Raw genomic sequence first — 18547 nt, forward strand, 5'->3', positions numbered from 1 at the left:
ATTTTACTTGTTAAGTAGAGGCAGAGGCAAAAAAAAAAAAAAAAACAAAAAATTACCTAGGCTGCTAGGGCTGGCTACCGGCGAGAGCGGTCCAGCGAGAGCAGGAGGCGAGGGCGAGGGCGAGGGCGAGCGAGAGAGGCAGAGGGCGAGGCCGCGAGGGCGAGGGCGAGGGCGAGCGAGAGAGGCAGAGGGCGAGGAGGACGAGCGAGAAAGGCAAGGGCGAGGGCGAGCGAGAGAGAGAGAGCGAGCTCAGCGAGGGCAAGCGAGAGGCGAGAGCAAGAGGGACCGAGGGCGAGCGGCGAGCGCGAGCAAGAGAGATGAAGAAAGCGAGGGGCCGAGGGCGAGCAAGAGAGATGCAGGGAGCGAGGGCCAGCGAAAGCGAACGCCCGACGCCGGACGAGAAAGAGAGGAGGCAGAGAGCGAGACGAGAGGCGGCGCCGCGACGAGGGTGAGAGTCTGAGAAAGAGCGAGAGTGAGGTCGGGAGAGGAAGAAGAAGCGGACTGGAGAAGAGAAGGGTTCCAGAAGGGGGCTAGGGTGGGCTGGGGGTGGGCTGGGGTCAAATAAGGCTAAAATTTAGCCTATCTAATCCATTTTTCTTGTGGGCTGCCCTGGACTTCAGCCCAGGGCAGCTCACACGTAAATCCCCCCTGCATACAATAAAATACAATTATCATTCTATCTATAATCCAAGTGCTTAAAAGATAATTTTAAGAGCACAGAGCAGAGTACACAAGGGTGCAGAGTAAACACAGGCAATTGTAACAGAGATAAAGAAATGGATGAATAAGGAAAATGGTGTCAAGAAAGACACATCATTTTGGGTAGACAAAAGAAAGAAAAAAATATATAATTTTGAAGTAGAAAGGAAACAAATAGATGATCAAACCAATGGGGAAACAACTCTAATCATCAAATCATTCCCCAGAGGGCAACAGCATAAGCATAACCATCCTTGTAACAGCATACACAACTAACCTCTAGACAGCTATAAGTTCCAAGTGTCAAATACATAACACTGACAAAGCAAGCAAACATTCACACAATTCTTAACACAAAAAAAGGGTTTTTTTTTTTTTTATCATAACTCATAAGACCTACCAATAGTCTTCTAAAACTGACAACAAAAGGCAGGCCATCAAAGATGATCTTTGTCAACATTAAGAATCTTCTAGTTAACAATGGTTAGAAGATACCAGTACATCAGTGCTCTACTACCTAGTTTGCCCGGAGCCGAATCTATAGGTGTCAAAAGGGCCGGGCCGGCCAGGCCCGAGTCGGCCCACGGGCTTTTTAAACGGCCGAGCCGGCCTTTTTTACTAAAAGGGCCGGGCCGGGCCCGGGCCCTTTTGTCATTGATAGGGCCCGGCCCGGCCCACGGCCATAATGATGCTTAGACGTCCACAATTGCTCTCTGATCATTTTGGTAAAGAGACAATATGTATTTTTTTGGTTATTCCCCTTTATAATGGTTTTTGATCCCTTATTTATAGTGGGGTATTTGTAATTTACATGAAATTCAAAATGGTGGGCCACATCGTGGGGGACAATGTGTCCTTATTATCTCCGTAGAACTGGGAGAAAAAGTTTTGTACTATCTGGGACCTGGTTTACCACGAACAAGATAGGTGGATATCATCTCTAGTTATCTTGCTTTATGGTTCTTTTTTGCAAGTTGATTGGTATGGCCAATGAGTTAGAGGCATCACTAGGAGCTCGTTTACTGTCACGATTGGAGCTCGTGTTTTAGCAATTATGCGACCTCGCTTAAATGTTTTCGGCTTCATTGGATTTCGAGATGTTGGGTCTAATTATTGGACTATTCTCAGCCCAGAGCAATCCAAACAATAGCCTAAGGCAATTCAGAAAATGTTGGTAACAGATAGACAACAATCATTTAATGGGACAAACATATAATATACAATATGTAAAGCATGAAAAAAAAAAAAAAAAACCTAATCCAATATTATTATTTAATGTAATGGAGGCGGATCTAATTATAAATAAAATATTTATCTAATAAGTCTCCTATTACGAGTTAATTTAATAATAACTTATACTTTGCTTTAAGCTACACTTAAATCCAAAAATCAATACACACATCACACTAACAATTAGTTCGTGTATCTTGATTATAAAATAATCGACTATATTATTAGTTTTATTTTAATAAGATAATATCATTAGCAATTAATGGTAATTCATACAGAATATTTCAAACAATCTAAACTTGACTTAGCAATCTCCATGTAATTAAACTAGATAAGGGTAATGTGATACATATATATTTAATTAAAAATAAAAAGTTTAAAATGAAGACTAATCTTCAAGGGGTGTGGCACTGGACCGGTAGTCATAGTTTATTTTTTTACTTTTTTATTTTTTAATAATTTGAAATAAAGATGAATTTTAATATAATAATAAAATTTCAACTCACTTATTTATCAACAAATCAAGTATTTATTTAAGGGTAAATTGTATAGAACGCACTTGACATTTGACAAAATTATATAAAATTTGTTGATGTTTAAGAAATAACAATAATCATTTATGCTCTTAAAAAAATTAAAATAATTAATTTATCATTCATTCTTTCTCTCCTCTATTTTCATTGAAAAAGTTAAAATTAAAAAAATATATATCTAGCTTCACAAAACCCATTGGGTTCATTACCACAAATTTCAATAAATCTCGATGGATTCACCATATTTTGGGTATAAAAGGTGAAATTCCTCTTTTAAGGACTCCACACACACTATTCCACATACGTAAAAAGGGTTAATTACGGTATAAGCGCACCAGGTAGAAGACACAATGCATGGTACCCACAAAGAACCACCTCCACAAGAAAGTGAAACTCCCACAATGCGATTACCATAATTCAAAACTGTATCCTTAAGTGTAATTTATTATCTAAAAATCAACCGTGCTACCCCATAAAAATTGAATTCACCATATCTTGAACTTATTGTTAGCATGTGATGAATAAAGGGGGAAGAAGACAAAAAAAAAAAAAAAAAATGGTGGGACCCAAATTGATATTGTGAGAGGCTCTTATTCTTTCAAATAGTTGTCGTCAACATTTGAAGAGAGAATGACGTAGAGAGATTTAAGAAGATGAGAAAAATGTAAATAAAAAATAAAAGAAAAAATATTTAAATATAAAGATATTTGAAATATTTTTTTTAATATTTAACAAGAATTAATTAATAATGAAGGAAGAATTATAACATTACATTAAATCTTAAGAGTATTTTTTATATTTTTTTTCAAATATCAAAAATATTTTTTAATTATTATAGACCTGAAAAATATCACCTGAAATTATTATCTCATTAAACAAAATTAGTCAAAGCCAAAACTGAGAGTAATTATTCACTGGCAACATATATAGCCGTCGTGAAAAACAATTAATGTCCAATTAATCAATACTTGAAATTATGCTAAAGAAATTAATTAATCACAATTGTCGCTGCCATGCATGGAATATAGTTTAGTTTAATCAACACGGCTGCTGGCTGTCCACCGGTTTTGACTTTGCACGTAGTATTAATTAATTTAAGAGCGTGTTTGATTGTACATATTTTTTATAAAAAATATATAATTATTATATATAAAAAATAATCAAATATTTTAAAATTTTTTATAGAATAATATGTATGGTACAACTATTTAAAATTTCTTTTCATGGAATTCATTTTTAAAGGGAGTGAGATAGTTTTTATTTTTTAGGTAATATTATCTAGAATTAAATTTTAATAATACAATCAAATATACCTTGTGAAAATGCTACGTATATGCATTATAAATAAATTTAATAATAATTTGGGTAGACAGACTACGTACTTCTACTTGGGAGTCTATTTAAGATTATAATAATTTTTAAGTAAATGATTGTAAGTCAAGAGTCAAAAACTGTTTTTATCAGCAGTGTGGTGTGGTGCCTACAATTACAAATGGCATGATGAAAGAGAAGCCATCGGTTATATTTTTATCAGCAGACAGTCTCTTTAAAGTATCAAATTCCAAAAAATTGACCCCAAAAAATAAGTCAAATTAAGGCATAATAAAAGGGACAAGAAAGAGGAGCAACCACCAGTTGATGGATACAAGAATTTTGTTGATCCAGCGACACCACAAGGTGTCAAGTGGCTACTAATGGCCATGAAGGTGGGTGGGTGGTGGCCGACAACTGATCATGGCATGAGCAAAAGAAGAGGAGAAAGCAAATCCAGACTTTTGCTCTTATATATATATATATATATAATTACTTAAATTTTTTATTATTTTAATTAAAATTTAAATTTTTATTTTCAAATAAAACTCATTCACTACTTTTATCTTTTTTTTTAATTTAAACTTTTTATTGTTTCAATTATTAAGTTAATTTAACTCTTATATTTTGATATAAACAAAATATAACATATATTTTATAAAGTTAAATTAACTCAAAAATATAAATTTGTGTAATTAAAAAATTCAAATTACTATAAAAAAATACAAATATTAAATTATATAATTAAAATAAAAAAAATTCAGGCAATCACATGTGAAAATACAAAGATAATATAAATAAAGTCAAGAAAGAACATCGAAACAAGAAAAAAAAATTAAGACTGCATTCTTTTTATTGTTTTTCAAATCATATTTACTTTTCAATTTTCTAAAATAATGAAAAAATGTTCTCTTTGATGTTTTTAAAATACATTTTTGAAAAAAAAAATTATAAAAGAAAAATCAAAACAACAAAAAATTATTTTGAGTGTTTTCATCCAAAACAAACTCTAATCTCAAAACACATTTATTTATTTATCTATTCATATTTTATTATTGTAATAGGAAAAACTATTACAAAATTTATTAACTTTAAAATGTATATATTTTTTTAATAATATATTAACATTAAATATTTCTAATTTACTGAATAATCAAATTTATTAAATAAAATATCATTAAAAAATTATTTTCAAAACTTCAAAGAGAACACATTTTCTGATTTTTTGTTTTAAGAAATAATTTTTCAAAATGATAAAAAGAACAAGTTTTCAATTTTCTAAAACAAACTACACAAATAGAAAATTAAAAATAAATTTAAAACTCAAAATTGAAAATTGAAAGGCAAAGAGAACACAACTTAAGATTTTTAATTTTCAGACAACTAGTCCAGCAACCCAACTGAGAACTAGTCTAACAACCCAGAGAAAACAAACTGGCAATGACTTTCGACAACTCTCGATCATTTTCTTGTGACAATAACGATTTGCGATATATAGCCTTGGGGTGACTAATGGCGACGGCAACAAAGGGCGATCGGAGCATCGCAGGCAACAACTTATCAAGGAAGAGGGGAGGTGGGTGTAATTTCTCGAAAATTTTTAAATTTAGCAACTGAAACTTTTAATCCCAAAGTTTTAATAATTATACATAGACCCAAAAGTTTTAGTTTATCGTACATATAACCCCATTTTTTGTTCAAATTTTACCAAAACCTTGAAATTTATATTTTATTACATACAAAACTGTTTAATTGCCATAAACTTCACATGTTAACAAATTTGCGCAAATGTAAAATTTATGTTTATTATATTAAAACACAATTTTCCAACATTAATGCATATATGACTATTACATGCCCATTATGATTTGAATAAATAAAAAATAAACACATAATATGATTTAATTGAGCTAGAAATGGTGCATTTTCTGGCTATGTTACATGGAAACCCCTCATAGAAACCATTTTGCCGTTTCAAAAACGTTTCCAAAACGTTTCTTATTCTCATTTCGGACCCTATTTATGCCTATTTTTTTAGAAGAATGTCCGTTTTCACGTTTCCTGTTTTCATTTCCGTGCAACATAATTTTCTCGTGCCTATTTCGAAAAAGTCAAAGAAAATCAAAAAAATAACCAGAATCATAAAGGGAGTCTATACCTTAATTCAAAGACAATATTTTGAAATATGAATATCCCTGTCACTTTATTTAATATTTTAAATAGAAAAGAATTACAACTGCTTTTCGGACACTAACCAACAAAATAAACTGTAAACTTATTCTGCCAACAAATCAACCAAAGGAATCTAAACTAATGGACCAAAGAAGTCTGAACTAACAGCCCAAGTGGCGTGGCCTCACCTTATTAACTCGTTCAACAAATACAAGAAATGAAATAAGAATTATATGGCAGGATTATGTGATCGTAACATAGTAATTAATAATAAAATACAATTATCATTCTATCTATAATCAAGTGCTTAAAAGATAATTTTAAGAATAGAGAGCACAGAGTAAATAAGAGGGAAGAATAAGCACAGACAGTTGTAAATGAGATGAAGAAATGGATGAATAAGCCCGCATGGACAACCCAGTTGATCAAGAAAGGGGGCATAAAGTGCCTTCCGTAGTGAATCTTGGACCAAGATCGAGGATCGAGTCTCGCAATCGACAATGTGGGGTACCTCTCTCCAAAGTGAGGGGGACTCTTTGTGCGCGATGAGCTCGGGTCTAGCCATTACGTCCGGCTGAGTCACCATAATTAACCTCCCCCATGTTCTGTCGGGTTGAGTGTGAGGAGCGCCCGAGGTGAGCGATTTCACCTCTTAGACCAAGAAATTGATGAATAAGCAAAATGGTGTAAAGAGACGCATTATTTTGGGTAGGCAAAAGTAGAAATAAAATATATAATTCTAGACCAGGAAGTATGGTTGTTAAAATCGTGAGTTGTTTCGTATGATTTTATGAATTTACGAGTTATCAAACATAAAACAAGTTAACTCGCATGTAGACTCGATTTTTGGTGAAATCAGACCGACTCACTAGTCAAGTTTCCAGGTGCTAAATCAATGTGCATTCTCGATTTTCCCATTTTTGTTCATCTGAATACCTATAAGCTAGCAATCGCATTCCCCTTTCATCCCGTTGCTGCAACGTCGGCTTCCCCCTTGCTGCAACAAGGTTGATTGGTGTCGCCACCGGCCCACCAGTCCTTGCTGCTGCTGCTGCGTCTGGCGCCTGTGTATTGTTTTGTGTCCACTCTTCTGCGTCCAATTGTTTTGCTATAGTGTCAATACAATAATTCCTATGCTTGTAACTTCTTTTGTTTCATCTTGGGATCTATTATTTATCAAAATTATGGGTTTGGTTGGTTGTTTTTGAGGGTAATGGTGGTGAACTGTGAACAAGGAGTTTGGTATTTATCAAAAATGTTGCGTCTAACAGAAAGATTTGATGAAATGAACAATCAAAAGTAGGGGTGTCAATTCGTGTTGGCGGGTCGTAATCATGTCGTGTCGAGACACACGTATAACACGTGTCAGGCTAACCCGAACACGACCCGTTTAATAATCGTGTCGAATTCCTTAAATCCGAACACGACACATTTATTAAACGTGTAACACAACACGACCCGTTTAACCCGTTTAACTAAACATGTCGTGTCGTGTCACCTGTTAACCTGTCTAACCCGTTTAATTTAAATGGGTCGTAATATGTCACCTGTTAAACGTGTTATTTAATTTTAAACGTGTTATTTCGTGTATAATCGTGTTAACGTGTTCAGATCAACCCACTAATCATTTTAATTAAACGTATCATTTCGTATATAATCGTGTTAATGTGTTCAGGTCAACCCGTTAACACGTTTAATTAAACGTGTCATTTCGTGTCTAAACGAGTTAGACGAGTTGACACGCCTAAGACACGAAAATAATTATGTCATAAACGAGTTGACCCGTTTATGACCCGAACCCGATTAACCCCAATCTTAATCCGCTTAATTCCGTGACCCGCTATGATTATGCATTTATATATATTCACACATGTATATATATATATATATCTTGCTGTTCAAAAGTTAATTCATGCCCAATGCTCAGTGAGAGAAACATTATATATTTACATATTTAACAATGTTCGTTGATTATAATAATAATATTTATCGTTCAAAATTTTAATTATAGATAGATGGATGATCAATGATATATTTAATATTTTTAAATTAAAAATAAATAAATTTTAAAATAAATATATTTATTTTATTTATAATAAATATTATGTCATAAATATATATTTACATAAATTAAAAAATATTTTAATTATTTATAAAATCTTATAATTTTAATATCCGATTTTATAAACCCTCTTCTAATCCTACTTAAAATTTCAATTTTAACAATAAAAAAAAATAAATAGTTGATCAAACTAAAAGGAAAACAACTACTTAAAATCTCAATTTTAACAACAGTAAAGAAACAAATAGTTGATCAAACCAATAGCGAAACAACTCTAATCATCAAATCATACCCTAGAGGGCAACAGCATAACCATAACCATCCTTGTAACAGCATACACAACTAACCTCTAGACAGATATAAGTTCCACGTATCAAATACATAACACTGACAAAGCAAGCTAACATTCCCACAATTTTTAATACAAAAAAAGGGTTTTTTATTTTTATCATAACTCATAAGACCTACCAATCGTCTTCTGAAACTGACAACAAGAGGCAGGCCATCAAAGATGATCTTTGTCAACATTTAAGAATCTTCTAGTTAACAATGGTTAGAAGACACCAGTACATCAGTGCTGCTGTTGACAAATGAAAATTTAGCACAAGTTTTGAGCTCAACAGGTGTTGCTTGCAATGCACCTGAAAAGCCTTCGATATGTGCATCCTTTCTAATATGAACATTTCGGAAATAGAACAGATAACAGAGAATCTACTGGGTTTGGTTAGCACAAACATAGAGAGAGATCAGATAGAACTGATCCCATATTGTGCAGCCATTGCCAATGAACTGAATCAATACAGAAACAAGACAAAAACATCAAATCGTGCCCCAACCAGCAAAAAGCATACTTCTTTGTTTAGAAGCCCCCAAAACCTTGAAAAATATCTTAGAAGATATGTCTAGAACAAGTTCCATTGAATTTTAATCCAAAAAATAATGGGAGAGAATGATCAGCTAGAGCTAATACAAACGGATACCATCATTCTGGCACTCAAACCAATAGGGAAACAATTCTAATCATCATCTCATTCTCCATCCTTTCGTTTTTTCTTTTCCGAAAAACAAAATACTCTCTTTAGAACAAACCATAAAACGGAGACCATTTTTCAGGTAGCAATCCCGTTTGTGTGTAAGGAAATCTTGGGCACTAAAGTATAAAGAAAATTTATCATACGAAATAGAACTGAAAAGCATAAGCTAAAGAAATCAATTATCAAACCCTAGTCGCAGAATGATCAGGTAGAGCTAATACAGAAGTAGACACCATCATCCCGGTGATCAAACCAATAGGGAAACACAATCATCGTCATCTCATTCTGAAATTCGACCCTTGAATCACTAAAAATGAAGCAAATTACAAAAGGCTGTAATAACAATCGGGTAGCAATGTGAACGGCTGATTCGCCGTTCCCAGCGGAGAAGAAACTGGGGAAGGGTGGGTGCCGTTCGGCGTTTCATCAAATATGAGAAGACCTCCTATAGGGTTCCCCCCACCCCCCCTTCTTATAATCACACCTCGCGAGCCCTAATGGGCCGCGGGCCTGGGAATCTTGGGTAAGGCCCGAACTGGGCCTACTTTCGCTATTTCTCTGAAATTGGGCTGGCCGAATGCCAGCCCAATTTCATTTATATACATGTTATTTTAATATTACCTAAATTCCAAGAAATTAAAATATCATTTTATTTTTCCTTATTTTAAATAATCTGATATCATAAAATTTTTATTTAATTTTTTTTAAATCCTCACCAATTTCATAATTTTAGGTTTAATTATTTGGAGTAAACCCTTTGAAACAATTATTAATAGAAGTGCCATCAACTTTTTTTTATCTCACTAGCAACCATGCAAATTAGTAATTCTAGTAGGTTGGCTTAATCGATAAACACAAGTATTTTTTTATAAAAATAAAAAAATATCATCATTCTTGGTTTGTTTTTATTTATTATTATAATTAAAATTGTTTAAACAACCCAAGTTATGGTTTGGGTGGCTTCAAGTATAAAATGATTTAGTTATAGTTTGAAAGATGGACTAATAGTATTAAAAGGTTAAACGTTTTCAATTTTTGACTATTTTATCTAATACTTTCAATTTTGATAAAAAGAGCCAAATTTTTTAAATTAATTGCAATTTTAGCTAATTCTAAAATTAATTTTAACTGGTGTGTGACTTTGCCCATGTAGCATGCCACTTGGCATTTAATTTATTTTTTAATTTTTTTTATTATTTTTTTAAAAAAAATGCTTTCTCTTCTTTTCTTTTCTCTACCATGGCCACCTCATTTCTCCTCTACTATGGTCACTTCTTGCCTTGCCTCATTGTTGCCCATGGCCGTCTAATTGTCTCATTACCCTCTCTCTACTTTTCACGAATTGATTAACACACACGCAATAATATATATACACACACACAACAACATATATATACACACATACGAAAATATTTACACATAACAACATTTATATATATAAACATAAACACACAAAGAACATATATATATATATATACACACACACACAACAACATATATATACACACACAACAATATATATAAACACACACAGAGCAAAATATACAATGGTTGACGAGGGGAAGGGGACGATGGATGGCTGATTTAGTGATGGTGGGGGGTGATGGCGGCGTTGTCAGGAGGGAGAGAAATGGTGAAAGAGAGAGATCGATGATGAAGTCCGACTGCCTTCATCGGACTTCTCCAATCGAACTTCTCTATACGGCCTTCATTATTAGACTTTTTCAATCAGACTTTTTCGGCCTTAATTAATTATCAGATTTCTACGACCTTTAGTATCAGATTTGTACGACCTTCATTATCGGACTTCTTCATCATCAGACTTCTCCGGCCTTCATTATCTGACTTTTTCATCATCAGACTTTTCCAATCAGACTTCTTCAGCCTTCATTATTGGACTTCTACGGCCTTTATTATCGAACTTCTACAGCTTTCATTATCGGACTTTTTCGATCAGACTTTTCCAACCTTCACCGAAGAAGTCTGATCTTTGATGAAGTTCGATTAGACTTCATATCAGACTTCATCGTCTATTTCACCTTCTCTCTCCCTCTCTCCCTTCTAGCAGCGCTGTTGTCGCCTTCTACGGCTACTCGATCTGCCGTTTGTCACCCCTTACTACCACCAGTCACTGTATATTTTGTTGTGTGTGTGTGTGTGTATATGTTGTTGTTATTGTGTGTATGCGTATATATATATATATGTTGTTGTTGTGTGTGTTAACCAATGTTGGAATTTTAGAGACATTTGTAGCTATGAAGTTAACGAACAAAAACTGTAGAAAGAAAAAAAAAAAAAAAAACATGAATGTGAAGACTATAACCTTATTATTTTTATTCATATCATCATGCCTTTAAATAGGCAATACATGTTAACTGAATAACAAGAAAATAGGATTTACTATTGGACTTAAATTTAAAAACAACGAAATTATCTCAATCCACCAAATCAGTAAACAAAATCAAAGACCCAATCATAATTGACAATTTTTACCCAATCAATCCACTAAATCAGCAACTTTGAATTAATATTCAACATTCCTCCTTGATTCAAAGTTGCAAAACTTCAACTTTTTATGGAGCACTTATCTCCAAATTTCTTCCCAACTGTGAAGCACTTCTCTTCACTTCTTGATGTACTTCGATCTCATCACAATCAATACTTCCTTCAAATGTTAAAAAAAAACTCAATTCAGTTTCATGGAGCACTTCTCTCCAAAAAATTATTCTTGGTGCACTTCTCACCAACTAGAAGGGCGTTACCTCTTCAATTACCCCCAATCGCCTTCACTATATTTGCTTGTTCTTTCATATTAAATCTGCAATCCTTTTTCAAATGCCCAAATCTTTTACACTAGAAGCATTGAGGCTTCCCCTTGTGCCAACAATCTTTCTCTTCATGACTAGGCTTTTTACAATGGTCACATTCTGGAATTTTTCTTTTATTCTTTGACGATGAACTCTTGGCAAGATAAGCTCCCTCCACCATCTTTTCACTTTCTTCATTTCTCATAATCCTTCTTTGCTCCTGAGCTTGCAAGGCTCTGATTAATTCTGCCAATGTAATTTGGCTAATGTCCCTTGAATCTTCAAGTGATGAGATTTTTGCCTCAAACCTGTCAGGTAGGCTTATCAAGACTTTCTATAATCCCCATATTTTCGTAAAGATGCCACGTATTTTAAGTGAGTTTAAAATATCGAAAAATATTCTTGGAATGGCAACAAGTGGCCGAATGAATCGCAGGGAGTGCCCTGGAGCTTAGATAACTAAGGACAAAGATATATTTTTGACGAGCGTCTCGAGGCGAGATTTATGACGCTGAAAGAAATTAATCAAATCAGATATGGTTTTCGGTTAAGCTAAGTTGTAGCCTAAAAAGACCGAATGACGGTAAGGGGCTTCCGAAAAATTGTATATATTGAGTAATTTTGAGTTATTAATTTTGAGATTTTAAGTATCTCGATAAATTTGATGTTTGAGGGTGTAATTGTAATTAGAGAATTATCCAAATTAAATAAAGATGAAATTATAAGCTCATGTGGTAAAATATTAAAATTGAGAACTTGAAATAAGGGCTAAAGTGTCATTTGGAAGAAGTTGGGGAATTAGCTTGGATTTCAAAAATTGAATTCATTATAGTTTTGGATTTGAAAGGCCATTCAAATATATCTTTGAGTCTTTGGAGTCCATGACTTAGATTGTGACAAGTGGCATAATGTGATTGGTTGAAGAAATCTATAAATAGGCACCATGGGTTGTTCTCAAATCATTCCAAGCAAGTTTGAGAGTTGAGGCACTCTAAGAGGAGGAGCTTGCTCTAGAGAGAGAGGATGAAGTTCGGCAAAAAGGTGGAAAGAAATCGAAGGAGAAGCAGGGGAGAACGAGCCTTGTTGGAGTTACGAGTTTTCATCGGAATTTGCCAAAATCAGTCAGAAGAAAAATGAGGTAAGTCCAATTCTTTTTTATAATCCTATAGAGGGGGAAGAGAGGGTCGCGTAGGTTCAAACGGGGGTCGAATCAAAATTAAAACAAGAGAGATATGGCCAAAATACAAAAACGACGCAATACTGTCCGAATCTGGTAGGCAGCGTGTGAGATACACGCGCCGGAAGTGGTTGCGCGTGAAGGCGCGTGGGCCACCTTCCCGGGGCGCGTGACAACGCATGAGATGTACTTTTTTTATGAAAATTTTTAGTTATGCCCCTACTTTAATGTCCCTCAACCCTATGTAAAAATATTTGAGGTTAGGTTTACTAAAACGTGTGTTTTCTGCAGAAACCTAAGCCGTTTGCTGTGAAATTATACTGTCCAAGAGATCAACCAACAAGGTGAGACTCGTATACTCTAAATCCTATTTTTTATTCTCTTATGAGAGACTTCTATTGAATGAGACGTGTTTCGTGAAGTTCTTATACGTAAACTCTTGTTATTCTCTTACGTGAAATCATGTTACATATATGAAATATATTTTTCTGAAAAATATATGCTATTGACTTTTTAATTGTTGCATTTATAAAATTCGTGTGGCCATACTGTTGTACCTATTTGTTGTTGGCTGAAGGAAAAAGTCAGATATCCCCCGAAAGGCGCTATGCGTGCGCCATCGAGAAAGCTATCGTGGGGAAGACCGTGAGCTTAAGGAACAACGGATGTGGTGCTTGCATGAGTGCTATGAGCTTGGGCCGAAGTGACATGGTTAGGGACCTCTCGAGAGACGCTATACGTGCGCCATTGAGAAAGCTCTCTTTGAAATAGGCTAACGTATTCACGAGGCACGTCGAAGTAGTTCTCGTTATCTTCTCATACATTTTATACCTAATCATGCATTGATATAAACTGTTCTTTGGAGTTTCTCACTAGAAGATTCATCTTCTAATTGGACTATGTCTCTGGAATATTCAAATATTTCAGGTTCGACAAGCGGCTCTAAGGAAAAGGAGGTAGCTGAAGAATAAGTTTAATTTGCTGTCTGTAGCATGTTTAGAATATCTTTATTTATGTACGAGCTTATGTATGTTTTTGATATGTTTAAGACGTTCAGTTATCACTTACGAGAGATGATGTCCTTGTAATACCTTTTGTAGACGTTTTGAATAATTTTATGATAAATAAAGCATTATGGTTGTGAACCACATCAGGTTCGATCTAACTTCCACATTTGAAATTTTAACACATGTCTTATCTATTCGATTATTGAGTTTGTTAAGCTGGGAAGATAAAAATTAAGGTTTTGGGGATATTGTGTGATGTATGACAGTTATTATGATATGAAAAATTTTTATATTCTCGAAATCCTAAGTTATAACACGCTTAAAAAATTTGGGGTGTTACACTCTCTCTACGATCCTGTTGTCAGGTAGCTCTTCTCCCGTAAGTCTAATTTTATTTACTACCGTCATTAGTTTTCCAGAGAACTCTTGGATTGTATCGTTTTCATTCATTCTAAGAATCTCAAAATTTCTTTTGAGATTCAACACTTGTATTCTCTTCGTTCTAGCATTCCTTTGATATAGCTCTTTCAATACATCTCATACTTTCTTAGCTCTTTCACAAACCATGATTCTTGAGAAAATTCACTACAAAAACATCAACATTTAGTGGTAATTTTTTTTTGCATTTTGCGGCGATTTTTTTGCATTTTGCGACGGTTCACGTAATTTAGCGACGATTTTTAAAATCGTTGCTAAATCAAGCGTCGTGAAGTATTTAGCGGCGATTTTCAGCAACCGCTGAAATAACTGCCGCTAAGTAATAATTTTTGCGGCTGTTTCAAAACCGCAGCTAAAATTAAAAAAAAAATTTAATTTTAATTTTTAAAATTTAAAATTTAAAATTTTAGCGAAAAAATAAAAAAAATAATTTTTTAATTTTAGCAGCGATTTCAAAACTGCAGCAAAAATAAAAAAAATTATTTTTTTTTTTAATTTTAGCAACCCCCGCTAAAATAAAAAATTTAATTTTTAAATTTTAGCGAGCTCGACCGTGAGCTGGCCCCAGCCCTCGGCGCGCCACGTGGCGTTGCTGCTGAAAATTAATTCCAACCCTTCCCCTCCCCAAGTTTCAATCCCCAGACGTCCCCTGCGCGCATGCATGCGCCAACCACTTGATCTACGAAGCACCCTTGTATTATGTGCGCACATATAATTTATATACTAATACAATTATTATTTTATAGAATTATATTTTATATATTTTAATATAAATTAAAAAACATTAATTAATTCATTATTTTTTAAAATAATAAAGGAATAAATTAAAACTAAATTAATTGAGTTATATTAAACAATTTAATTCATTAAAAAATAAAAAGAAGATTTTATATATTTTTTAAAATTATTAAAATTTTGTTAAATTTCTTTTTTATTTTTTAAATTAAATTTTTTAATGAATTTTGTGATTAATTTAAATTAAATTTTAAATTTATTTTTAAGATTTTATATTTTTATTAATTTAATTTTTAATTATTTTCTTAAGGAATTTTTAATTTTTTAATGAATTTACGACAAATGTTAATTTAATTTTAATATTAAATTATTTAATTATTTTTGAATTTAGCGGCGGTTTCTCAAAAACCGCCGCAAAATTAAATGTCTTAGTCAATTTTGCGACGGTTTTTGGAAATCGTCGCAAAATGTAAAAAAAATCGTCGCAAAAAATGTTTTTTGCGGCGATTTTCTGAACCGCCGCAAAAAACATTTTTTTTGTAGTGATTCATTCGGAGACAGCAACGTGTAATTGAGATAAAGCCCTCGAAGCTTTAGCTTCTATTTTTTCATGAGTTTTGATTTGATTGAGCGTAGGATTGTTGCCAAGCGGAGGTATCTCCTTTTCACTTTCGATCTACTGCCATAAACTGAGATCTCTCAAATGAGCTTTCATTTTGATAGCCCATACTTGATAATTTTCTTCATAAAAAACTGGTAGTGAAAGAGATGATTTGTTGGTGGAAGCCATAGAAATAAAGAAAGCGTTGATGGGTTCTCTCTCATAGGCCCCTTAAAATCATTGAATGCTCTAATACCACTGTTGGAATTTTAGAGACATTCTATGAAATTAACGAACAAAAGCTGTAAAAAGAAAAAAAATGAATGTGAAGGCCGTAATCTCATTATTTTTATTCAAGAAATTTAAACAGAAATTATCTTAACCTACTAAATTAGTAAACAGAATTAAAGACCCAATCATAACTGACAATTTTAACTCAATCAACCCACTAAATTAGCAACTTTGAATCAATATTCAACAACCAATTCGTATAAAGTAAAGAGGAGGCGACGAGATAAGGCACCGACGAGGCAAGGCTTGAAACGGTCATTGCAGAGAAGAAATGAGGTGATCATGGCAAAGGAGAAAGAATAGAGCATTTTTCTTCAAAAAATAATTAAAAAAATTAAAAAATAAATTAAATAACAAGTGACATGCCACCTGGGCAAAGCCACATGCCGATCAAAATTGATTTCAGCATGGACTAAAATTGAAACTAATTTAAGAAATTGAACTCTTCTGGCCAAAATTGAAAACATTAGATAAAATTACAAAATCCAAAAACGTTTGACTTTTGGTACTAATAAGATATACAAATTGTTAATTGGAGATTTGGTTATGATTTGGGCAGGGGTGGATCTGTCCTAAGCTAAAGCCCAAAACAGCCTATTATCATATTTAATTTTTTTAGTGTAATTTTTTTTTAATAACGGCTAAACTAAAAAAAAAAAAATACAACTTATCTCAAAATTTGTAATGTGCAACTCTGTGCTTGTGACTATAACTTATAAATAAAAAATTGTACACTTAAGACCAAATCCATCCAAATCTTATCATTAATTTCAAACAAATTCAAATAATAGATTTTTAAAATTAACTTTTATTATTAATTTCAAACCATTCTATTATTAATTAAATAAAAAATTTATTATATTAACTTTTTAAAATTTCAACATGAGATTCTTAGAGCCACCCTGAGTTTGGGTGATTTTTGGTACTAGTGGCCATATTGTATGGCCAGACCCGGCTTAAGGGTTTGTAGCATCCAAGGATGAAATGGGAATTTGGAAAATCATCAGATAAAGTTGCTTTTATGTGACAAAATTAATCTTTTGTCACACCACGTTAGGGAATTGGAAGCCAACAAATTACTTTCACAATAGTAATGGCAATACTCTGATGCTTCTTAATTTAATTGGGGTTATTCCCAATTCGATTTTTCAAGTTCTATTTATTTTTTTTTACTTTCGTATTGTTGTCGTTTGAAAATAATAAAAAATTTATTGACTAAAAATATTGTCATCAAGCCGCTTAAATTCTACAAGAAAGAAAACGATCAGATGGAGTAAAATAATTCTCACATAAATATTTTAATGTTTAAATCAGACACTAAAGACTTAAATACTATATTAATATCGATTATTTGAAAATAATTTTTAAAATCAATTTATAGGGTCCCTTTGGATATGATCAATTGATTCTTTATGATTCTCTTAAACAAAAGAGATCGAAATAATGACATGAAAAAAAGTATAGAATATAATAGATGAAGATTATATATATATGTGTCATCAGGTACCATGGTGTATAAGCTGTCCAAGACAAGCTGCCCTATCTTTTAGGACATTGCCAGCCGCTTGGTGGAACAAAGATAAAAAGCAATTAATGGCAATGTGGCATGTAATTCGCAGCCCCACAAAGAGATATAAGAGAGAAGCAATTAATTAAGGGATGGTTGCCATTGCTTAATGTGGCATTGCATTCGATATGAGCTTTCCAAATTTGTATTCAAAAAGACCAAATATACCTCTATGCAGCAGCAGAACACAAAGTTGTAGCGCAGGTTCTTTCCTATTCAAGATGTTTATTTGTTTCACAAGTAACATTAATTATATTCATACATTTACATATTATTTAAGATTTACGAAAATTCAAATTCACTAACATTGCTGACTATCAATACAAGCAATGTAGTTAAAATCAAAATTTTAAGTGAGATCGAAAAATGGTTCATAAAATAAGATCGTAAAATTGTAAGATTTTAGAGATAATTAAAAATACCCTATAATTTTTGTAAATACATGTTTATAATATCATAATTTTATATAAAATAAATTAATATCATTTAATAATCTGATTATTCTTTATTATAATTCAAAAGATGATACTTTCAAAATATAACTCAAAAACTAGTAGGTTGGTATAGGGAATTTAGAGACAAAATATAACTTAAAATTCTTTAGATGATACTTCTAACGTCTTTCATTAGACTTAAGTTATAGTTTTTACTTGATTTAATATTGATTAAATAAAGTAAAATTCTGATTTGGGGTTAGGTGATCTATTAATTAATTACTTGTTTGTCTTGATTTACTTATATAATTAATATTAAATTAAGTAAAAATTACAATTTAAATTAAGTAAATTGGAACTTATGCAATCAATGTTAGATACTATGTGACATTGAAACTTATGCAATCAATGTTAAATTAAGTTTCAATTTAGAGGCAAAATATAATAAT

The 18547-nt window shown here is 32.7% G+C and overlaps 1 protein-coding gene and 2 non-coding genes across 3 annotated transcripts in view; all 3 read right to left on the reverse strand.

The window, feature by feature from the left end:
• LOC127786488 (autophagy-related protein 9) overlaps positions 1–18547 on the reverse strand; it is a gene marked incomplete in the record, with an annotated part of 1007132 nt that overhangs the window by 171630 nt on the left and 816955 nt on the right.
• Positions 8955–9041, reverse strand: LOC127787734 (small nucleolar RNA Z102/R77). Its single transcript, XR_008020199.1, has one exon. It is a non-coding gene; the product is annotated as a small nucleolar RNA Z102/R77 (small nucleolar RNA).
• On the reverse strand, positions 9240–9327 carry LOC127787735 (small nucleolar RNA Z102/R77). Its single transcript, XR_008020200.1, has one exon. It is a non-coding gene; the product is annotated as a small nucleolar RNA Z102/R77 (small nucleolar RNA).

Source organism: Diospyros lotus, chromosome 12 (genome assembly GCF_014633365.1).
Source record: "Diospyros lotus cultivar Yz01 chromosome 12, ASM1463336v1, whole genome shotgun sequence".
NCBI lineage: Eukaryota > Viridiplantae > Streptophyta > Magnoliopsida > Ericales > Ebenaceae > Diospyros > Diospyros lotus.